The following is a 25,662-nucleotide window of genomic DNA, read 5'->3' on the forward strand; positions in this document are numbered from 1 at the left end:
ATCTATCTATCTATCTATCTATCTATCTATCATGTATCTATCTCTCTATCTCTCTCTGTGTCTCTATCTCTATAAAAAAATACATATATACATATATATATAAATTTTTTTTTTTTGAGAGAGAGAGAGAGATTGATTTTTAGGAATTGACTCACATGATTGTGGGGGCTGGTTAAGTCCAAAATCTTCAGGGCAGGCTGGGCAAGCTGGAGACCCAGGGAAGCGTTGATGTTGCAGTTCATATCCGAAGGCTGCCTGGAGGCAGAAGTCCCTCTTCCTCAGGGGAGCTCAGTCTTTTTCCTCTTAACACCTTCAAATGATTGGTTGAGGCCCACCTACATTGTGGAGGATAATCATTTTACTCAAAGTCTACTGACTCAAATGTTAAACACATCTGAAAAATACCTGCACAGTGACATCTAGACTGGTATTTGACCAAACATCTGGGTACCATGACGTGACCCAATTGACATAAAATTCCCCATCACACAGCGCCTCCCACCACACTCCCAGGATCCTCCCTAGATTCTTGCTTCTTGTGCTTCTTCTCTAATTCCTTACTAGATAATCACAACTCTATGAAGTCTACTTAGACACTATTATTATTATTATTGTCTCTCCACCTGAGAGGTTAGGCATCTTATGCGAAGTCCTATAGCTGGTGCATAGTAGCACATGGATTTAAATCCAGTCCATCTGACACAAGAGCCTGTGGTATTAACTCCTGGCCAACCTGCCCCCTTTCACATACAGGATAGCTATAGCCAAAGATATCCCACCCCAAGGGCCAGGGCCAGATTGTCACAGTCCTCAGGCATGAGAGACGGGGGCTGCCGGTTCTGTTGAATCCCATGGGACAACTCAGGGGACATTATGGTGGGCACAGCAGAAGGTGCCAGTGAGAACCCCCATGGGATGTCATCACCACAACACACGTTCCTCTAGAGCAGAGAGGCAGGCTGACCTAGCCTGGCCCCAGGGAAGGGCTCCCTGAATCCTGCAGCCAGACCAAGACCACACCAAACCCACTGTGATGGGCAATTCTACAGCCATTGACAACCATTCAGTAGAAGAATGTTTAATGACATGGCCAAATGTTCATGATAGACTAATTAAAAAGCCTAGCAGTGTGTAAACATGAGCTCATTAAAATGTGTATTACATATGTTATACATATATAACATAGAAATAAAGGAATGTGTATGTATGGGTGTACATACATAGGAAAAAAGACCCAAAGATAGGCTCAGAAATGAAGTAGGATTATGGGTGATTTTCATTTTATTCTTTTTCCTTTTCTGCACTTTCTAAACTTTTTATAAACATATTTGAAGAAATGTACAGAATATTATACTTTCATAATGAAACCTATCATTGTATTTTGTCACTAAACATATAAGCACTTTGTAGAAATGTACAAAATAGTGTACTTCTGTGACTCAAAATGGGGCAAACATGAAGACATTTAGATATTAACTCTTTCTGGGCAATTTAATCATTCTGTTTTAAATATGAAATCCTCCAAACATCAGGCTCAGACAGATCTATAAGAACATTATTGGTTACAGATGGATGCCAGTCCCTAAAGAGATAAGGTGCTTTGCCCAGAAGGGACCTCCAGCTCTCCCAAGGGGAATCTAATCTAATAAAGGTGTTTGGCTTAATGACAAGAATTTTCATTGCAAAAATATTTTCCATTCTTTAATCAGAGACTAATCCAGAAGAAACTTCAGAGGCCTGTCATGGTACTTTCCATTTTAAATGTCTACCTCCCTCTCATTTTCGTCTCATTAGCATTCCTGTGCTTTGCAAACAGTGAAAAAAAAAAGCTGGGTATGGCAAAAGTCTTTGTCAAACTGTCACCCGTTTTAGTAATCCCTCAAATTGCAAGAGTGGGACTGAGTTTTTAACCAGCATCCTAGGACTAATGCAATACATGAGATCTGTCTATTTGGTGAAGACAAAAACGTATTCCAATTAATTTTCATGAATCCAAACATTTTGGAAAATCTTTGTGTGAAGTTACTTTCAGAGGCTATAGCTATAGCCCTTTAAATGACAACAATAAATAATCATGCCGTGTATTGTACTACTTATACATTACCCCATTTATCCTCAAAAAAATCCCTAATACTTTGTATTTCCTTCCATAGCACGAAGAAACCAAGGCCCCGAGCTGTAAAGTTACTTGCCAAGAACACATAGCTGGCAAACAGAAAAACAGAACTTCTGGCTCCAAGTAAAGGGTTCCTTCCATCTCACAACATCTACTTCACATCTCTGAAAATGGTTTGGGCTTTTGGAAACAGCTATAAGTCATTCAGGACAAAGTGTTGTAAATTAAGGCGCTCTTTCATTAGTGACTAAGCCACTGAAGAAATGTTGAACGTGCACTGTACATAGAATGGTCCTTATATGTACTGCTGTCATCAAATTGGGTAATGCTAGTCTTTGGTCAAAAACTGAGGTGTCACTTTCATGTAAAAGACTGATTGTGTGTGTGTGTGTGTGTGTGTGTGTGTGTGTGTGTGTGTTAAACCTACTCTGAAGGTCTCCATTAATATCCATCTCTTGGAAGGTACCAGGGACTTTTTAGATGTTAGACAATGTATGATCACCCACAGACGAAAGACTGATTTCAGACTTATTTTACAAAGCAGCTATAATCACATTACTGAACAATAATCCGAAACACTGAAAATGATGCTACTGTGTGTTGCTTCCTTAACCCGCTACTCGGGACACATGACTATCGAAATCTTGCTGTTGTCTCTCATTAATCCAGAGTCAAACTGAGGATTGATATTCGGACACTGTGAATCCCACATTCTATCTGACCTTTTAAAATATATTACCTTTGGCTTAAACAGAGCTTTCTTTTTTTCATTGGTTTGGCCTTGCAAAGCATTGATATGTCTTACCCAGCATTGAGATGTGGTGCGGTGTCTTCCTGATCAGATCTTCATCATGTTACAGTCTGGCTTGTGACCATTTATATTTTTGAGTGACTTTTCATAAGGCCACTTGACAATTTTGTTCTAAGTATTACACCTGAACCAGGAAGTTCAGTAGACCTCGACTAAAACCAGCAAGATTCTTATAGGCTAAGTAATATCAAATTAGATGGAGTGATATGGACCAAGCAGAAATGATTCTTCTGCATCAATTAACATATGTGACTCCTTGCTACTTCCTAGGAATAAATTTAAATTGAGAGTAACTAGTAAATTTTATGCTAGAGTATTTAAAAATCAAAAGAATAAATAAAAACTGACATGACTCTTAGTAGCTGAATTTGTTAACGTCTACTCTTCTAGCATCTAAAATTTTAAATCCAGGGCAGCATAGCAGTGGTTCCCAACTGTATCCTGTGATCAAGTTTTCACTGGCCCAGTGAAAAAAAAATTAATGAATATAATTAATATAATATAATATAATATAATATAATATAATATAATATAATATAATATAATATAAGTATTGATATATTTATTTATGAATTGGTATATACAGAGGGTGACAAAAAAAGTATATGCATTTTAAGAAAGGAAAACTATATTAAAATTGTAATACTCAATATATCCCGATAACAAAAGATGAATACAAGTCACATTTGACTTCTGCAATGACAAAAGATGCTCAAAGTGATTACCATCAGCGTCCAGACACTTCTGTTTACGGTGAACTACTGCTTGAGCAATGTTGACCAAAGTGTCCACTTGTATACATTTTTTTTGGCATCCCCAGTGTTAGTTAAGCTAAATAATAATATGTCTCTAACAAACAGCCTCCAATTTCGGTAGCTTAACAAAATAAAGGTTTATTTTTCAGTCCTATCACTGTCCCCAAAGGTGAGGACTATTTCATTGGTCATTCTGGGACTTGAGCTCCTTCCACATTCTAGGGGCTCTGCCATCTTCTAGGACATGGGAGAAAAGGGTGGAAAGGCCATACCTGCTCTTAGCCACCTGGTTTAGAGGGGCATGCAACCCTTCTGCTCTTGCATTGGTGAGAACGAGTCACATGGTCCCGCCCAAATGTCTAGGGGCTGGAAAATGCAGTCCTGCAGCCTGTCATGGAAGGAAGGAACACAGATACTGGCCACAGCCTAGCTGGACTATGTCACAAGGTCAAGGCTGTCTATTAACCTTTCCTGGAAAGGAGTCTGTCTTATTTTCAGTTTATGTCCTTATCTTGTGTTTTATTTTTAGATGTAAAAGACTCTTTTCTTTTGTGGAAAACTGATGATAAAAGAAGGTAGGGTTTTTCTTTTCTTTCAATACTCTTAATTGGCGAAATAAAATGTTGTCAACATTTCCTTGGCTCCATGCTCCTTAATTGAAAAAAAAAATTATTCTGGCTTATGAATTCCTAAAGTCTGGGACCACTGGCTTATAGAACAGTCAAATATTAAAAAGGTTTTCTGGATCTAATATCTCATATCATAAAACTACTTTTATCTTTGAATGGTACAGAATTTGGCCTAAAGTACTTTTAGTTTTTTGGGTTTTTTTTTTCCTAATTCTTTTTATTGTGGGGAAATATTATAACATAAAATGTACTATCTTAACCATTTTTAACTGTATAGTTCAGTGGTATTAACATTCACAATGTTGTGTGACCACCACCACCATCCATTTCCAGAACTCTTTTTATCTTGCAAAACTGAAACTTCACCCATTAAACATTAAGTCCCAATTTCCCCCTTCCTCCCAGGTCCTGGCAACCACCATTCTACTTCCTATCTCTATGATTTTGGCTACTCTAAGTACCTCATACTTCATATAAGTGGAATTACACCATATTTACCTTTTTGTGACTGGCTTATTTTACTTAGCATAATGTCTCAAGTTTTATCCATGCTGTAGCATGTGTCAGAATTTCTTTCCTTTTCAAGGCTGGATAATATTGCATTGTATGTATACACCACATTTTGTTTATCTATTCATCTATCAATTGACACTTGAGTTGCTTTCATATTTTAGCTATTGTGAATAAGGCTGCTATGAACATGGGTATGCAAATATCTCTTTAAGGTCCTGCTTTCAATTATTTTTGGTTTACACCCAGAAGCAGAAATGGTGAATCATTCAGCAATTCTATTCTTAATTTTTGGAAAACCACCATACTCTTCCATAGCTGCTGTACCATTTTACATTCCCACCAATAGTGCACAAGAATTCCAATTTCTCCACATCCTTGCCACACTTGCTATTTTGGTTTTCTTGTTTGTTTTTATACAGTAGCCACACTAAAGGGTGTGAGGTAGTATCTCACTGTGGTTTTGATTTGCATTTTCCTGATGATTGGTGATGTTGAGCATCTTTTCACGTGCTTGTTGGCTATTTGTATCTTCTTTGAAGAAATGTCTATTCAAGTCCTTTGCCCATTTTTGAAGTGAGTTGGGTCTCTTGTTGTTGAGTTTTGCGAGTTCTCTATGTAGTCTGAATATTAATCCCTTATCAGATATATGATTTGCAACTCTTTTCTCCCATTATGTGGATTGCCTTTTTACTTGTTGATAGGGAATTTTGTGGCACAAAGTTTTAAATATTCATGAAGCTCAATCTGTTTATTTTTTCTTTTCTTGCCTATGCCTTCAGTGTCATATCCAAGAAATCACTGTCAAATCCAATGTCCTATGTTTTTGCCCTATGTTTTCTTCTAAGAGTTTTACAGTTTTAGGTCTTACATTTAGGTCTTTGAACCATTTTGAGTTAATTTTTATATATGGTATTAAGTAAGGGTACTTACCTAACATAGGTCTCTTTGAAATTACAAAACATTTTTCTGATATACCTTCTACAAATTCCAACAGCTACATTAAATGCAGAAGGATGCCCCCACCCCACTCCACCCCCAAAAAAAGAAAGAAAGAAAAAGAAAAGAAAAATCCTTACTTTTTAAATTTTTTATTTTTATTTTTAGGAATAATCATCTTTCTAGCATTCTCCACTAAAACCATCAAATGTCACAATTTCAGCAAAATCTTATTTGCAAAAGCTTTCCTAAAAAACATCATTGCTTCAGTACAAGCAGCTGTTACTGTTGAAAACGTTTTGGTCATGTTACTATCCTCTGGTAAACTGCTTCCTCTGGTATGATCTTCACCCGTCATTACAGAAATGTGCTGTGGTCCCTCTATGCCCAGGAGTCTACAATTTAGTCTCTACCACCAGAAATGCCCTCCTGAGAGGGGCACAGATCAGTGCTGCACAGTTCTCAGCACGTAGAAGACGCTCATTACATGTGGAATGAAGGATGGACATCTTCTTTTTATAGTCTTGACTGGTTGAATAATATGTTGTTTGCTGTTGGTTTTGTTTTTTCCTGTCCATTTACTGTTTATATTTATAACTCTGTAAATTGCTTTTCTATTCAAAACAGTCATGAGTATATTCCATTCAATCGCTTACAACCTTCCCTAAAAATCACCCTTTTTTGTTTTGGTCTGTTGGTGTAAAGATTTGTCGAGTCCAACCTGGGTAGGGTAACAATTTATAACCCTTCTTTTCAATTCCCAAAGATCATTGATCTGTCTCTGAATTGGATCATAGAAAACAATGTACACACTTCAGCTAACTCATTCATTTCTTTCTACTCCCTGAACACAATAAAAATAATAGCTCTCATGTTTTACGAGTCTTCTGTGTGCCAGAAAAAATGTTGGATGCTCGATACACACATTTTATCTCATTCAATACTCACTGCAACTCTGTGAGTGGGTATTATTAGCCCCGATTTATACATAAGGCATCTGAGATTCAGCGAATTGCTCCTCAATAATTACAAGCATAGAATTACTTTCATAATTTCTTGAAACTGTCCCCATGGCACTTATCATATGCTACAGTATGACACTGGGGTTTGGTGGAGGTGAGTTTGAATCCTGGCGCTGCCACCCACTTTGACAGGACTTTTGGCAAATTGCTTACACTGTCCTAGGACTGTTTCCCTGGGGGTGTGGGATGTGCCAGTGGAGACCAGCATTCCAACTGGTCAGTACTGAGGACATAAGGTAGGTGCTACCCAGGAGTGTCTAGTTCTGGGTCAGCTCCTCCCTTCTCTACGGTACTCTGGGAAGGTCAAGTCCATAAACTCCCCAGTCTCAATACCTCCAAGAAACCTCTTCCTGGGAGTTGGCGTTTGGTCATGATTCCCTAAGAACAGCTTGAGTCCTAAGAGGACATGAACTTTTAACGCTTCCTGAGTATTAATAGTTCTCAATGCTTTCCAGAATGGATTTCCAGGGCCCACCTCAAATGAAATGCTTTGGCAAGGAGGTTCTATGGATCCTCAATGTTAAATAGCAATAAGTTTAGCATGTCTACCTGCTTATTAGCAAAGGGATCTCTTTCCTGAGTAGTTACCCGTGCATTATGGGTGTATCCCAGGCTCCTGGACCCTTGACAACATTCAAAATATTACCATATAGTGTTTACTAATGTGACCTAGGAAAATTTAGCCATTATTTACAAAGAATAAGAAGAAGAAAAAGAGGAGGAAGAGGAGGAGAAGAAAAAGAAAAGGAAGGAAGGAAGGAAGGAAGGAAGGAAGGAAGGAAGGAAGGAAGGAAGGAAGGAAGGAAGGAAAGAAGGAAGGAAGGAAGGAAGAAAGAAAAAAGTGTCGAATGAATTCGCAGAAAGCTTTAGCAAAAGGCTCTTGGGAAGTTTTTAGTCCTCCGTCAGAAAGGTCTCTGTGGCAACATTACTCCTGTAGGTTCTTGGTTGTAAATATTTAAAAGTCTTAGCACACAGAATGCCAAATTTGTCTACCAGCTTTGCAAATAAAACTACCTATTATTTTTCCATTTAGAACTACACATTTCCTAATTTATACATGCCCCAAATCAAGCTGCTCCGGCCTTATAGAGGCTTGGCTGCTCCCCAGGGTGGCGACCTCAAGTGAGTCAGCTGCTAAGGAGACTGATGTTTTTATTTGCAGTTTGTTCTCAGTCCTTGACCTCAGAGAAACGGCTTTTGTGAGAGGCTAGGACTCTGCTAGAGGAAGCAGTGGGGAGGGGGCAGCTGTTTCTGGAACTAGCTCATCCTGGGCACCTTCTGACCTGTTCCATGGGGCCTATGAAAGGTCAAGGTCTCTTTTTTCACGAAGCCTTGCTCTCACCCTAATAATACCTGGGACCTAATGCACCAGCATTAACACATTTGGGGGAGGGGGTGTGGTGCAATAGATAAAAGAGAACCAAATTCACCTTTGCCTAAGGCCTCTAGGATTTTCAAGCGTTTTCTCACCCAGTTTTCCTTACGCTTACTTGCCAGCTCCCTGAACACTGGTGACTTAGAAGAGGGAGCAATGCTGTCATCAAACTCTATTTCTCTACATGGAACAACTTCTATCGAGAAGGGAGCAGAGACAAAAGACAGAGCTGATCCTCGTTTGCAAGCGAGGGAATGGACCATATCAGTGGTTCTAAAATGTGAGCTTGAAAATGATCTGAGCTGCTGGTGAAACTGCAGGTTCTGGGGCCCATTCCCAGGGATTCCCGATTATTAGTTCCAATTCCCCCACAGATGGCTTCCAGGTAGTTCCTGGGGTAACCCTGGTGATCGTGTAGTCCACGTCAGCGGATACATCCTGAAATTTTGTACTTCTTTGATACCCTCTATTTCTGGGCTGGGGCCAAGAGCCAGTCGTCCTCAACTCCTTAGCCAATCACTGCCTCACTGCTGTTTGATGTACCCTGGGCTTCCTGGTCAAATGCCTGACCACACGGTCTTCCGCAATAATAACTCAAAGTTCCTGTGTTCTTCTTCCTCTGTCGTCAGAAGCACCCCAAGAGCAAGGCAAAGAGAAACAAGAGAAGCTGGTGTTCAGCTGAGTGAAAAGGCTCTTTCATCCGTGTTTCTCCCACCACTGGCCTGTGTCCCGATCCTTCTTCTCTTCTAAGGGGCACACTTGTCATTTCTTACACTTGTTAATAAACAGAAACACAATCACATCAGGACTAAGCAGAACTTTCGAGAGGATCCGGTCCCACCTCCTAACTTCCCAGATAAGGAAACTGAAGGAGTGACTTGCCCTTTATGGGACTTGCCCAAGGTCACAGCACCAGCAGGGGCAATGGTGGGATTCAAACTCAGACAGTCTGGCTCCAGCACTTCCGCTTGTAACCAGCATGTTCTACAGGGTATGGATTTGATGAGAAAGCCATGCTAGGAGTGGAAGACAGACTGGCATGACTACATTGGGAAGATATACGTAGAGTTTAGGGACAAGGCTATCCTGATGCTATTTTGGTAATTTTGTACTTCGGTCAGTTTGTAGGTGACAAAAGGGCCAAGCCTCATGGCTATTTGGAAGCATGCATTGTATCAGAGAGGGGATTAGAACCCAGATGGTTGCAGTATTTGTCTTCTGTCACTTCCTTCTTTCCCAGCATGGGTAGGACAGGGACCCCTAGCCGGCTCCAGCAGCCTGGGGTTCGACTTCCACCTCTGCCTCCTCCTACCTGTGTTGGGCACAGAACTTCCCTTCTCTGGGCACCATTTCTTCACCTATAAATCGGGAAGAGGACTGATGGCTGAGCAGGATGCTTCTTGTTCTAAGGTGGGATGTGTGTCTGACTGATGAGCTGGCAGGCGGATTTCTGTAGATCTCTGTATGGCTGAGATTGATGGGCAGTTTCTTGGTCACTTGCATTTCCATGGTTTTATGTCGATTCATATCTCTACCCTCATGAATGGGGAGAACCTTCAGAGCCCTTGTAACTCCCATCCGTGTCTAGAGCGGTGTTTTGTCAATGACAGGCATTAGTACATATTGTGGAGTGCCTGTGTATAAGGCCAGAGCCAGCTGTGGGCCACCAGACGCTTGACAAGGCTGCCCCTCTGTAGAGCTCCTGTCACTTTCTTCCCACCCAAGAAGCCACCTGGAGGTTAGGGGGCCAAAGGATTCAACGAACAGATCTGAGTGACCCCACAACCCTGTCATGTCACGGTGACTAGACAAGAAGACAGCCTATCTCCCTGACTCTGTCAGGCTGCCCCTCCCAGCCTGCACAGATATCTGGCTAGAGGCAAAGTACTGCTCCTCTTGCTTCTTGCTTGGGTTGTCTATGGTGCCTCAGGCTTTCTTTGATAAAACAAAAAGTATCCTTTGTCCCCATCCTTGACAAAAAAGTGCTTTCATCACCAGTGATTCATCCATTCCAGCTCTTCTCCAGTATCCACATCTCCATCCTTCTGGGGTTCCATCCTGGATTCATAAAGCTGTTGAGCGAGTGGGCCCCACAATGATGTCCTATGATAACTACATGAGAGGAAATGGACATAAACTGCCACCTGGGAGAACATGTCTAGTCAGACCTTTCATCTTCCTAATAGACAGCATAACAGTTGGGCTTATGAAAGCCAAACATCCATCCTCCTGGAAGATTCTGGAGGCTGTATCACCCAGAGGCTCAGGGTTGTTCTAAGCGAGTCTCAGAACTTTGGATTTCTGATGTCTTATTCAGTAGTGAGAAACTGGGCTAAATGCTTTGATCTATGGATAGGCCAATGAGTTTGGCTTAACTCAGTGGCCCAGACCCCACCGCTGACTCTAACTTAGTGAATGTCCATGTAAATATTCAAAAGGAAAACAGAAGAGAGGATGTGCTTTAGCTTCTTTCAAGCTATTGTACTACTGTCAGCAATTTGGAATGCTGACATTGACTCTGTCCTGAGATGTGTGAAGGAAGACTTATGAAGTTCAGTGTCCAAGGCTAACTGTATAAAACCCAATAAATCATTTGCCCTAAAGGAAAAATCAGTTCATACTTCTTCTGTACTTTCATTAACCTCATGTCCAGGTCAAATTCCACTACAACAAATAGCTTTATACACATGCAAGTTTTCTGTGTTCTCCGATGGTAGACGGTGTGACAAGCTCTCAGAGGCCTCTTTCATAAGGGCACTAATCCCATTCATGGGGGCTCCATCCTCATGACCTAATGACCTCCCAAAGGCCCCACATCCAAATACCATCACATTGGGCAATAGAATTTAAAATACGAATTTGGGGGAACACCAACATCTAGTATATAGCAAGTCATTTCGTTCAACAAACTAATTATGTTCTTTTTTTAGATAGAACACATTTCTTTCCCACAAAAGTAAACAGTTGATGGCACTGACCTTACAAGAAGAAAAGATCAGAGTTCAGTGTAGTTATGTCTGACCTCAGGGCTCTCTTGGCCTCCAGAAAGCAGCAATTCCTTTTCATTCCTCTTTTATCTCTTTTCACACCCCAAATACCATTAACATACCTAAAACCCAGAATAACTCAACCATACACTTGTGTCTGGGTGTCACAGGGCTTTCCTCTACTGAGAGGCTGAGCTCAAATCGTTTTAATTCCTTACTCCTTTAAGACTATGCAATGATGCCTGGTGGTGAATGGTTCATACATTCCACCAAAATAAGCCAACAGAAAATTGAATGAAGTTGGCCCATTTCTTTTGTGGTATGGATTCCACCCCTAGAGAAGGAAGGAATTTCGCCTCGAGACTGCCTTCATGCTCAAGCTTGGAATTTCCAGCCCGCTCGCCTGTCCTGCAAGTTCTGGATTTGCCTGTCCTCAAAGTCACGTAAGTTCATTCCTTAAAATAAATCTGTCTCTGTTTCTTTGTCTCTGGAGAACCCTGGTCCGTACACTACATGTTTATTAAAAGTTTATTACGCTACCGACATAATAGCAAAAAAAGGAATGTGACGAGTGGGGCTGAAGGCTGGGTAGAAAAAGGAAAATGGCTGAAAATACGTGGGTAGGTAGACAGAGATTGAAAGACTAGGAAAGAAACTGCATGCCACAATTTTTAAAATAATGATTTCTACATTTATTATGCACCTGGGTACCATATGTGCATTGACATATTTTACTGTAATTGGATATCCTTAAATTTTAGAGATTACCATGTAAATATCAAACTTTAAAGTAGAATGGGATTAAGATATCAAAAAAAGGATTTAGGCCAACATAAAGCACAGACAATAAAGTGTATTTATATTTTATAGGGGATTTTCTGGAATCTTTAGAATCTTTGGGGACTGGATTAAGTCCCTGGGATTCCTAAGCCCTTAGGAGTCCTCAAACTATTTTCAGTATTTGTAAAAGTCTCATTGAAGTTCTACCCCACCTGCTAAGCCCGCAGAGGCTCATTAAACTGTCAAATTTTGTTTGTTTGGGGCTAGAATTCTATTAACCCAGTATGATGACATGGGGTACCCTTTGCTGCTCAATAACTCTATTTGGTAACAGTCCATATCTTTGATTACTTTTTTTAAAGATGCAAACATAGCTTAACTAATTAACAAAGAGAAGGTTTATTAGCAAAATCTTTTGAGACAAAGGGGGCTCAAGAGGTAGAGAAAAGGAGGGAGGTACTGAGAGGAGGTTCTGGGAATGAACAGGCAGCGATGCTCAGGTTGGATGATTGGCTGTCGCCGTCAAGGCCCGCAAGCTTAGTGAAGTCACCTGAGAAGCTCATCCACCACTGGGCTGATAGTGGCCAAATGGTAAGTGCCTTGGGATTGCTCCTTGGCCTGGATTCAAGTTCACACACACAAGTGACACTAGTGAGATGGCTCAGAGAAGCCACCTCAGCAAGCCAGAGGGTCCAGGTGGGAGGGAATGTGCTGGCACAGCAATGGCAGCAGTACTGCTCACGAAGTCTTAACTGTAGGAGGTTGGAAGCCAGAACCCTCAGTCCAGACTGCCCAACTTTGAGTCCCAGTTCTGGGACCTCTTTGTGCCTCAGTTTCCTCATTGGTAAGATAATGGTGATGATGTGTTCTAGAGTTGTTATAAGGATCAAGAAATTGAACATAGAAAGCACCTAGAAGAGTGCCAGGAACAGCGGAAGCCTCCAGTAAAACTGGGCTCTTGCTATATGTGAGGCATTGTGCTAAGCACTTTGTGTACGCTTTCTCCCAGTCCCTCAAGGTAGGTACTATTATTATCTCCACTTTGCAGATGAGAAAAAGTGATGTTTAGAGAGTTCAAGGAACTTGTCCAAAATCATCCAGCTCATCAGTGGCAGAAACTGGAATCAGGCAAAGCCTTGACATTGCCCTAACTACCCAATGCCTGCCCCTGTGGGGTGAAGAGAGTGACTGTGGGGGGGACACCAAATTACCTCACTCATTGTGTTCCTTCAGGCAAGTTACCCAGGCTTCCCAAGTTTCCATCATCTGTTAAACCAGAGGGTTGTGTCCCAGTCTTGGTAACATATTATGGTTATGTATGATATTATCATTGGGAAAAGCAAGGTGAGGGTTATACAGCAAGCCTCTGCCCTAATTCTGCAACTCCTTTGAGACTTTTTAAATGATTTCAAAATAGAAAAAACCACTACTGTCGGGATATGCTACTTGGCATTTTCCTCGGTGTCAGGTACTATGTTTTGCACATAACAGGTGTTCAATAAATGCTTCTTGATGTGATTTGATTTCTAGAAAGTGAAAGGTGATCAGTACTGGGCAGATTGCTCTGTGTGGCCTGAAAAACAGGGATCTCTCTAGAATGTCTCTTGATTTAAATAGTGAAAACAAATCATTTGGGTGATGGAAACATTCTATTTTTTAAAATAACATTTTCATGGTATTAAAATATTATATTAAAAAATTCTACCTCATTGACAGACTAAAAAATAAAAGTCATGTCATCATATCAACAGATGCAGAAAAAGAATCTGGCAAAATCCAACACCCATTCACAATAAAAAAAGTTCTCAGTAAACTGGAACTAGAGGGAAACTTCCTCAACTTGCTAAAGACTATCTACAAAAATCCTACAGCTCACATTACACTTAATGTTGAGAAACTCAAAGCTTTCCCACTAAGATCAGGTACAGAGCAAAGATAGGGGAGCTAGCCTATGTTCATGGACAGCAAGACTCAATATTGTCAAGACGTCAGTTCTTCCCAACTTGATCTATAGACCCAATGCAATCCCAATCAAACTCCCAGCAATTATTTTAGGGATAGCAACAAACTGATTTAAAATTTATATGGAGAGGAAAACAACCCAGAAAAGCGAACACAATATTGAAGGGGAGGAACAAAGTTGGAAGATTGATGTTACCTGACTTCAAGACTTACTATAAAGCTAAAGTCATCAAGACAGCGTGGCATTGGTGGAAGAATAGACAACTAGATCAATAGAACAGAACAGAGAACCCAGCAATAGACCTCCATAAATATAGTCAACTGATCTTTGACAAAGGAGCAAAGGCAACACAACAAAGATAGTTTCTTCACCAAATGGTGTTGGAACAACTGGACATCCACATGCCAAGAAATGAATCTAGACAGAGACCTTACATCCTTCACAAAAATTAACTCAAAATGGATCATAGCCCTAAATGTAAAACACAAAACTAAAACTCCCAGAAGATAACAGGAGAAAACCTAAATGACCTGGGCCATGGTGATGCCTCTTTAGATAGAACGTCAAAGTCACAATCCATGAAAGAAATAATTAAAAAGATAAACTTCATTAAAATTTAAAACTTCTGCTCTGTAGAAGACAATGTCAAGAGAATTAGAAGACAAGCCACAGATTAGGAGAAAATATTCACAAAAGACGCACCTCATAAAGGGCTGTTATCTAAAATACACAAAGAATCTTCAAAATCAACAATAATTGGGAAAAAACTGATTAAAAAATGGGCCAAAGACCTTAGTGGACACCTCACCAAAGAAGACATACAGATGGCAAGTAAACATATGGAAATGCTCTACATCATATGTTATCAGGGAAATGCAAATTAAAACAAGATAACACTTCACACCTATTATATTGGCCCAAATCCAGAACACTGATAACGGCAAGTGCTGGTGAGAATGTGATGCAGCAGGAACTCTCATACATTGCTGGTGAGAATAGAAAATGGCACAGGTAGTTTGGAAGACAGTGTGGTGGTTTCTTGCAAAACTAAACATACTCTAATCACATGATCCAGAAATTGTGCTTCTTGATATTTACCCAAAGGAGTTGAAGATGTATGTCTATACAAAAACCTGCACACAGATGTTTATAGCAGCTTTATTCATAATTGCCCAAACTTGGAAGCAACCAAGATGTCATGTCCTTCAACAGGTGAACAGATAAACTATGGTACATCCAGACAATGGAATATTATTCAGCACTAAAAAGAAATGAGCTACCAAGTCATGAAAAGACATGGAGGAAACTTAAGTGAATATTACTAAGTGAAAGAAATCAATCTGAGAAGGCTACATACTATAGGATTCTAATTTGATGACTTTCTGGAAAAGGCAAAACTGTGGAGATTATAAAAGGATCAGTGGTTGCCAAGGCTTGGGGAGGGGCAGGAGAGATGAAGAGACAGAGCACAGAGGATTTTTAGGGCAATGAAAAGACTCTGCATGATATTATACTGACGTATATACATTTGTCCAAATCCATAGAATGTACACCACCAAGAATGAACCCTAAGGTAAGCTATGGGCTTTGGGTGACTATGATGTATTAGTGTAGGGTCATCCTTGGTAACAAATGGACCCCTCTTGTGGGAGATGTTGATTATAGAGGAGGTTATGCATCACGGGGGTAGCAATGCATAACCTCCCCCATATACATATATATGAAAAAACTGTATTAAAATTGTGATACTCAATATATACCGATAACAAAAGATGAATACAAGTCACATTTGACTTCTGCAAGGACGAGAGGTGCTCAAGTGGCATCCAGACACTTCTGATTACGGTGAACTACTGCTTGAGCATAGATAAGGTCTCTTAAAATGTGTATACATTTTTTTGGCACCCCCGGTGTGTGTGTGTGTGTGTGTGTGTGTGTGTGTGTGTGTATGATGTAATATACATGTATTTATGTATATATGTAAAAATTATTGCACATTCCTCTCAAGTTTGTTGTGAACTTAAAACTGCTCTTTAAAAAGAAAAACAACCTAGAGTGCTGAATGCAGGGATGGCAAAGGGCCCTTCCTGGGGTAGGACCACTGTATGCGATGAAACAAGCCTCTCCCATCAGACACTCTCCCTGCAGAGGCAGTGGTTCTGTGCACCCCTGATCCAAGGCCTAGCTGCCAGTCACAATGCCCTGTTTCATTTTCCTTTAGACACTGCCTCTCTGTCCAACTTGTACTCTTGACGCAATCGTTGCTACCTTCAGGAGCAGCTGGAATCCTTTCTGCCAGGTGTATTTTGTCTGATCATGCTTGGTCAATGTGGAAGTGAACACAGAACTAAAAGGCAATCTGTGTCATGGGGAGCTGTGAAAACCGGGGCCAGGCAGGTGGGCTCCAAGCACTCGTCCCAGAAAGAGCAACGAAGGGATTCTTTCAAAAGCTTGGTGTTTTCCTTTTGATTTTATTATCGTAGGCTACCAGGACTTTTTTCTACATGGAGAGATCTATGCATGTCCCTTTCCTGGTTACACAACAATGAAGCAGCACTAGCAGACCTCAGTCAAGGGCTCTATGCCTCAGTTTACCCACCTGTTATACATAAGCTCTACTCTGTAGGAACCACGTCATTTATGCAGTGGGGAGAGAGAGCGTGGGAGGAAAATGGAATACAAATGAAGGGCTTCTTTTTCCTTACTTTAATCGATGGCCAGAATGTCAAGAGCAGGCCATTTTTAAACCACTGCAGACAGAGGAAAGCCAGTGACATGATACCAGCGAGGCTTGGGACCAGGCTGAACAGAAACAATGGACGTGGTTCTATCTTGGTCCCCTCACAAATCGTACTCACTGGGAGCTGCCCGTCAAGGCCAGGCCTCCTGGGCTGTCCTGGGCGTCAGATGGAAATGATTTGGGCACATCCGGTATGGCCTGAATTTGATCCTTTGGGTAAGATCTGCAAAAGAAAAGGAGAAGAAAGAAGTCAAACCGATTCCCTGAAAAACTGTGCATACTGAAAGCTTGATATTTAATGCTCACCCCTTAGAGCTGTATTCCTAACTCTGGGTTTGTAAGACACAACATGTTTTTTCCCCTAATCCTTTCCAAAAATGCATTCCATAAATTGTTAGCATCCCTGCCAATGGCCCCAGTAAACTCACATACCAGCTTTAAAGTCAACCCCATTTAAACCAATGCATCAGTCCTTTGAGTTAAGAGGATATTATTTCCAGATTCCTATAGCTGCTAGCTTCTTTGTAAAGTTGCAAATGATCGTCTTTCTTTGTTGCCATTAATTTTTAGAGGGAAATAGATACGGTGGCAGTAATGCATGTGTACAGTAGCTGTGACATCCTCCCAGACCCTTGAGCACACCCTCAGTTACCCTGACACTCCACCAGCACCTTCTTGCGCTCCTGGCTCTCTCCTAAGAGCTCAAAACTGTCCCTGTTCAGAACAGCCAAGAGGTTCCCACATATGATATTATGCCGTTGTTCTTATTATTTGTTTCATAATAGAGAGGTAGTGAAATTTGGTGGTTTCACACATGGGGTCCAGAGCCAAACTGCCTTGGTTTGAAACCCGTCTACCACCTGTAGCTGCATGACCCTGAGTAATTTGCTTAACCACTCTGTGCCTCAGTTTCCTTATCTATAAAATGGATATAATAGTACCGATTTCAGACACTAATATGGAAAAAGTGGTTAAGCAGAGTTTGCACAGAAGTTCGACACAAGTGCTAGTTACTATTCCACAATTTTTCTCGGTAAGGCTTTCAGCCATCGGGGACTGCTCTGAAGACGTTCAACCACCAACATAGAAAATGTCTAGAAGGAGCTGGGGACAAGTTAACATGCGTGCCAAGAATACAAGGAGACGTGCCTAGTGTCAATGGCTGATGAAGGAGAAAGTCACAGATGCTATGGATCAGGGAGGGCCACATGGAATGTCAGGCCCCACCCCTCATCTTACAGCCACTCGTTGACACTCAAGGACAACTGGTAGCAGTCCCGAGTTTCCCAACGTCCCATCCCCAGACCAAGTTCTTCCCATTGCGCCGTGCTGCTTCCATAGGGGGGAGCTGTGATTCCCGGCACAGGTCCTCGGCACACCTAGCGTCTGATTCCCTCACCACATGGGTAGCTGGTCTCCCTGTCTGAGTTTTCTCTGCTCTGATCCCCTTTATATCTCTTTGCCAGAATAGTTTTGCTTCAACTATAATTTCCTCTCGCCCCACTTCGGTAGCGAAGGACCTGCAGGGCTTCCCTCCTGTGTGTGATGTGGCTTTGGGCGTGCCTCTGATTTTCCTGGAGACTGAAAGAACAAGTTTCATTACTTCTCATTTTTTATGTCACTTCTTACTCTGTCCAGTGCTTAATAATTTGCTTTCCAAAAAGGTAAGTGTTCCATAAATGCTTATTGCCAACACATGGGACATTGGGACTCTGAAAAGTTTCCTGCGTGTGTGTGTGTGTGTGTATGTGTGTGTGTGTGTGTGTGTGTGTGTGTGTGTGTCTAGATCCATCTATATCATCTGTATCTGTATCTATATCTGTATCTATATCTCTCCAAAGTTACATGTAGCAGATTCAGGGCAAGAGTGCAGATCTCTTGTCTGTTTTCTCTGTATCTGATGGGAGGGGCTGTGGACAGATGATAACTCCACTCAGGTGATACAGAAGGTATGTGATCCGACCATGTACGCCATCTACGACACGTAGTAGAAATGCCAAAGGCTACATTTATCATCAAGCACCAATGGGATGGCACAGATGGAAAGCAAGGACTGGCAAGAAGGGGCTGAATTGGAAGTCAGGAGATTATCTGCTTGTTAACAGCAGATATAACGTGTAGACACTGTTCTGAATAAAAGAGGTATCAATAAAAGAATTCTAGAACCTCTATATCCCTGGCAGCCCATACAGCGAAGAGTTTAGCCACCTTTTGGGGGGACCCACTTGCAGCAGCCTCTCTGGCCCCCAGGCATGACCCCGGAGCACAATAAGGCTTGTGGACGACGTGCCTTATTCTAAAACAGGATCTCCAGATTCTCAAAGCCTGTCTGGGATGCTCCTCCAGCTGCTTATGGATGAACTCAAGGGGACTTTGGCCATAATTTGAGGCAGCGCATTTCCAACTGTTCCGAGTTTCTGATGAGGTACCACATGGGCTGGGGGAGAAAGTGGGGAGCTGAAGGCAGGTTTCTGGGACCTCCATGGACCCCTGCCACCAATGGGGCAGCTCTGATTTCAAAAAAAGTATCCCAATTTAGAAAGAAGAAAACCATGAGCTAGAACACTGCCTGAGGTAATTCATTCTCAGAGATGAAGCGACAGGCCACTGGTCATTTAGCTAGTTGATGGCAGATCCCGGGACAGAACGCAAATCTTGGTCTCCCAGGGCCCAGGTCCTTTGCATCTCGCCACGCTGTGCCACCAACTGTCTCATATACATATACCGTGTTTCCCCGAAAATAAGACCTAGCTGGACCATCAGCTCTAATGAGTCTTTTGGAGCAAAACTTAATATAAGACCTAGTGTTATTTGATATTATATTATATTATTATATTATATTATATTATATTATACCCGGTGCGATATTATATTATATTATATCACATCACATCACATCACATCACATCACATCATATTATATTATACCTGGTATTACATTATATTATATTATATTATATTATATTATATTATATTATATTATATTATAGTATATAAGACCCAATCTTATATTAAAATACGACTGGGTCTTATACTAATTTTTGCTCCAAAAGACTCATTAGAGCCGATGGGCCAGCTAGGTCTTATTTTTGGGGAAACACGGTATGTCGCAAACAACGCTGCTCTACAAGAGTACTCAAATGACGATTTTGAAAAAAGCATTAAGAAAGAAAGCACCAAAACCTCTATAAAACACACACAAGATTATCTATCCCCAACAGCCCAAGGAGACAAAGATATCTTCACATCCAGCTTGAAAATGCAGTGTTGTCTCTCCTCCAACCCAACTGAAAGTAAACAAGGGCACCCCAAGTACAACCCTTTGTCCAATCAGCTAGTCCATAACTTTCTTTCTCATAAGTCTTTTTTCAACATAAATCCCTCCTCTGCTTGAGCACCCCTTTCCTCTGTCAAAACAGGGTGGAAACTGCCACCAATAATTTTCCTTGCGGTTCAGTTCACTGACTGCTTTTTCATGGTGAATGAATGTCTTCAGTATACCCTGTTCCTTTGTGGTATTTGCTTTTAAAGCTTTATCTCTAATGATTTCATAAAGATTTGTACCCCTTATTAAAGGAATTTCAGGCATCTGTGATGGAAGCAGAGGAAGACACTTTTTCTCAGTGGTTGGGAAGATCTTGTGATCATATTAGGTATTAATTCAAGAAACCCGTAAAGTGGCCTAAAAGCAAATTATATTTTGATCTTTCAAAGGCAGAGATCCCTGCCTAGTGATCTGGACCTGTGAGTATAACTGGAAGCATCTCCGGCTGATTTTTCACCCACAGCCTTCCTCCAAAGCCCTCGCCTGCCTCTGCCAGAATTCTGGTAGGGAGAGATACAGAGGTAGCACGGGGGCCCTCATCCTCCACCCCCTCGCCTAGTCCACAGAAAATCCTAACTTTCCCCAGCCTCTGCCAACTCCCCTGTGGTCTCAAGTGTTCCAGGAAATGAGGAGTCATTCTTTATTTCTTGCTTCATAAGGGGAGGGCACCATGTGACTCCCTGTGGAAGGGAGCAGCGTGATGGGGAGGCTGAGTGGCTCAACGGGGCCTGCAGTGGTCCTGGCTCAGGACTCCTAGGGGCGGAGCCAGCTCTGTCCCTTCCCCCTTAGTGTCACCAGCCTGGAGACTGACTCAACTTGGCACAGCTCCCCAGCAGAGAGCCCCCTTTCCTTTTGTCCTCCCCACACATTCCCCCCACCTTCACTGAGCTGGTCTCCCTCCGCCCTGGGGCTCCTACTTGCATTCCTTCTATCTTTTGGCATTTTTTTCCATGTTGTTTTACTTTGTATTTAATAATAGCTCCACATTTTCTTCCTTCTCCGAAATCAAGAATCACGCCTGTATCATGTGTTCACTTTGGGAATAAAATTTATGGCCACGCTTGCCATTGGATTAATTGCTTTTCGTTAGCTTCAAACTTCTTAATGATAATAAACTGTTTGCCTGTGCAAGAAACAGTTTCATCCCGTTCTCCAAATTTACTGGCCTTCAATTGCAACCAGAAGCTGCAAGTCTTGAATTGCTTTCTGCATCAGGGTCTGGCCATACTGAGAGTGGGGGAGAGGGTGAGTAATTCTAGATCTTTAGACTTCAAAGACCAGATGATGGTCCACGGGCCAAATTTAAAAAAAAAAAAATGAATTTAGCTTTTCTAAGCCCTAGACTGTTCTGTACCTCAGTTCTCAAATCTATAAAGTAGAGTGAGAAAGACAAGAAATGTATATTTAATAACAAGTTTACTTTAAAAATCAGTTTAGAAAACCTATACTTCATATAATGAATGGGGTTTCAAAAGCAAGCAAGAAGGACTCTACCCACCAAAAGGGAACGGCAGAATAAATCCCAATGGAAAATGTGTGCCTTTTCTGCGGTTGGAGTCATTTGGTCAAGAAATGATGAAATTACAAATTTCTGAATAGGGTGTGTGTGTTGCAGTTACTGGGCTCCAGGTCTCAGCGTGATATCTAGGCAAGGCCAGCATTTAACTCCGATGCAGCATAAAGAGAAGGAAGTGGTCATGGCCAGGACTCTTTCCCACCATAGCAGTGCTTCCCTGGCCTAATACTGCCCGTCAGTCTCTTCATCTCATGAACTTCGACGCAAGCTCTCTCAGCAAGCCTGTGCACCCAGAATTCCCTGCAAGATAATCTGTCCTTTAACTCTATATGGGAACACTTGGCAAAAAGTGAATTACACTCCCCTTGCCATTGATTTCGGTCCGTTAGGTAGCTAGACTCAGCCTCGGAATAGCACGTAGGAAGACAGGGAAGTAGAACCAGAGGAATCAAGCAGTCCAGACCAATCTGTAGGTTTTGCCCATAAACACAATGGTTCACTTATTGTCATCCAACAAACAATGATTGAGTACCAACTGAATTAGGATGGACGCTAAGCTGCTCTGACAAAGAGCGATGCACTACCTTGACACTGGCTAAGAAAGTTTATTTCTCTGTCTTCCTTGTTACAATAGATCAATTAGTGACCTACATTCCTTCCCCATTGTTAATGTGTTTTCTCCTAGAGCAGTGCTATTCAAAGTATGGTCCAGGGATGGGTAGTAGCAGCGTTACCTGTACTTGAGAACCAGTACTTCTGATGGTAGCACCCAAGAATCTGTTTTACCAAGCTCTTTAGGTGACCCATTTTTTTCTTTCATTTTTTTTTTATTGTGGCAAAATATACATAACATAAATGTACCATCTTAACCATTTTTAAGTGTACAGTTCAGTGGTATTAAATACATTTATAATGCTGTGCTACCATTACCACCATCCATCTCCAGAACTCTTTCATCTTGCAAAACTGAAGCTCTGTACCCATTAAACATTAACTCCCATTTCCCCTTTACCCCCAGCCTGTGGTGACCACCATTCTACTTTCCTTCCCTATAATTTTGACTACTCTAAATATCTCAATATGTGGAATCATACAGTATCTATCTTTTTTGTGACTAGCTTATTTCACTTAGCATAATATCCTCAAAGTTTATCACTGTCGTAGCATATGTCAGAATTTCCTTCCTTTTTAAGGCTGAATAATATTGCAATGTGTATATATACCACATTTTGCTTATCCATTCATCTGCCAGTGTACAGTTGGGTTGCTTCTATGTTTTAGCTATTTTGAATGCAGCTATGAACATGAATGTACAAATATCTCTTCAAGAACCTACTTTCAATTATGTGGCGTATATACCCAGAAGTAGAATCATATGATAATCCTATTTTTAATTTTATAAAAATCATCATGCTTTTTCACACAGCTGATGTATCATCTTACACCCCCACCAACACTGCACAAAGGTGCCAGTTTCTCCCCATTCTCACCAACACTTGTTTTGTTTTGGGGGGGTTTCATTTTTTGATAGTAGCTACCCTAAAGGGTGTGAGGTGGATATTATTATAGATTTGATTTGCATTTTCCAAATGATCACTGATATCGAGTATTTTTTCATGTGCTTGTTGGCAACCTGCATATCTTCTTGTAGAAATGTTTATTCAAGTGCTCAAGTCCTATTTTTTGAATTGAGTTGTTTTTTGTTGTGAGTTTTAGGTATTCTCTATATGTTCTGGGTATATGATTTGCAAATAATATTTCCAACTCTGTGGGTTATCTTTTTATTCTGTTGATATTGTCTTTGGATACACACAAAAAAATAATTTTCAGGAAGTCTAATTTGTCTATTTTTTTCTATTGTTGCCTGTGCCTTGGGCATCATGTGAAAAAAACCGTCACCAAAGCCAGTGTCGTGAAACTTTATTCTAAGAGTGTTAGGTCTTACATTAGGTCTTTGCTCTGGGTGGTGAACACACAATGTGAGATATAATGTATTAGAACTGCACACCTGAAATTTATGTAACTTTACTAACAATGATCAACCCAATAAACTTTAATTAAAAAAAAAAATTAGGTCTTTGATCCATTTTGAGTTAATTTTTAAGTATGGTGTTAGGAAAGGGTAACATCAAAGTTAGGTCTCTGGCACGCTTTTGTGCCAGCTGGAAGGGAGAAGAGAAAGTAAATCCAGGACAGCACTTCTCTTTTAAGAATGTGAAATGGGAAGTCCAACTTTTCACTTTTGCTCACATTCAATTAGTGAGAACTTAGAAACACGGCCCTTGATGAAACTCTAGCTTCAAGGGAAGCTGGGAAAAGTAGTTTCTGACTGGCAGGCTATGGACCTATCTACAATGTACTATCATGGAAGAGGAAGAGAATGTGTCTTAGTGGGCATCTAGCTGCCTTTGACACTCCTATCATATGCTAGGGCTGGTGCTACTGGGAGGAGATAATCCTCTTCGACAAGGCAGGCTATGCATTCAAAAGGAGGGTCTAATTAAGGTGTTCCCTCCTGCTACAATGATTAAACAACAGGTCCTAAGTGTGGGGCAGTCCCCTCAAACTAGATTGTATTATTTATGCAACTCTCTCATCTTTTAAAAATGGTACTAATATCTATGAACATTCACATCCTAATAAGGCCACTAATGACATTGCTCTAGAGTGAGGACTGGCAAACTCTTACCTGTGGACCAAATCAGGCCCACTGCCTGTTTTTGTAAATAAAGTTTTATTGGAACACAGCCACACCCATTTATTGTCCCATAGTCTGTGGCTGTTCTTGCACTACAGCAGCAGAGTTGAGCAGCTTTGGTGGTTTGTATGGCCCTCCAAGGATGACAATATTTACTAGGTAGCCTTTCACAGGAAAAAGTTGCCAAGCCCTTCTCTAGAGTGAGGTTCACAAACTATTCTTGGTGGTGGGTGTTTGGTAAAGGGCTTTTCGGTGGTCATGGCTGATCCAAGGAAACACCCAAAGTCAGGATCCTCCATCACCAAGGGGAAAGAAAGAAGTGGGGTAAGGACATTGTTTACTCTAGGGACTGAATGATAATTTAAACTTCCTTCTGTGGCCAAACACTATGCTAGACATTTAGATGTATTTTCCTATTACACTCACAGAACTCCACAAGGTAGGAATCATAGCTGAGCCATGCGGAGACCCTTGGCTCCTCGTTTGTTTTTAACATGTCACAGGATATGCCCATATAGATAATCTACTGATACCTCATGTGCAACACATTCAAAATGAAACTCATGATCTGTTGCCCTAAACCAGTCCCTGGTCTTCTTCTTTAGACTATAAGCTCACGCCCATTTCATTGACTGCTCATTGCTAGCAAATCCCAGAATTGGTGCACTTATGAATCAATGCCCTATTAATGAAGGTTATCCTGGTCATTTCTGCTTCAAACCTACCTTAGTCTGTCTGTGTCTTCCCATTTACTCAGACCCCTTCTAATCAGCTTCCAAGTCCTGCAGAATTCATTCGCCTCTCTGTCCTCTCATCCTTCTGTTGCAATCCTTAGAGTCCTTACATCTGTCATGAGACCTTTTGCGAATCCTGTGAATGAACACCAAAAGCACTTTATTGTTCCCACTTCATAATATGATGCATAGTCCTCCTAGAACTATAGTTAATGATAAACTGGAGTGAAGCTCCTTAATAAAGAGTAGGCACCTTGAGGACCAAGAGTTTGCCTTCATATTAGTGCTGAGCCAAAATCACATCCTAAGACCTTTTGCCCATAACACACTGACCTTCGCCTATAGCACACTGCATTTTAACCTATATTGACATCTTTGAGAGTTTACCAGCAAGTGTGATACCATAGCAGAGATCTGTAGAGATTAAGAGATATGGATTTCCTCCAAATTATGCTCTTCACAGGAGATGCCTGGCTGCTTATTCCCTACAAAACCACCTGACAGTCCATCTGGCCAAGTCTAGCTACTTGATAGTTGCCTCTAAATGGTGGAACAGATTTTGACAGAGGAAGCCTCCCCCTTGAATTTTAAGAGTTTAGATGATAATTGGGAAGATAAGAATGTACCGGGGGTGCCAAAAAAAATGTATACACATGACTTGTATTCATTTTTTGTTATCAGTATGCACTGAGTATTACAATGTTAATAGTTTTTTTCCTTTTTTGAAATGTGTATACATTTTTTTTGGCACTCTCTGTATTA

At 41.1% G+C, this 25,662-nt stretch overlaps 1 long non-coding RNA gene across 1 annotated transcript; it reads right to left on the reverse strand.

Moving 5' to 3' along the window:
- Window positions 1-161: 161 nt before the first annotated feature.
- On the reverse strand, window positions 162-25,032 carry LOC148757381 (uncharacterized). Its single transcript, XR_016022225.1, has 3 exons — window positions 24,892-25,032; window positions 16,746-16,850; window positions 162-335 (listed from the first exon to the last, which is right to left on the reverse strand). It is a non-coding gene; the product is annotated as an uncharacterized LOC148757381 (long non-coding RNA).
- Between the last annotated feature and the right edge of the window lie 630 nt (window positions 25,033-25,662).

Source organism: Rhinolophus sinicus, chromosome 8 (assembly GCF_057876585.1).
Source record: "Rhinolophus sinicus isolate RSI-liver-muscle chromosome 8, RSI-T2T, whole genome shotgun sequence".
Lineage (NCBI taxonomy): Eukaryota > Metazoa > Chordata > Mammalia > Chiroptera > Rhinolophidae > Rhinolophus > Rhinolophus sinicus.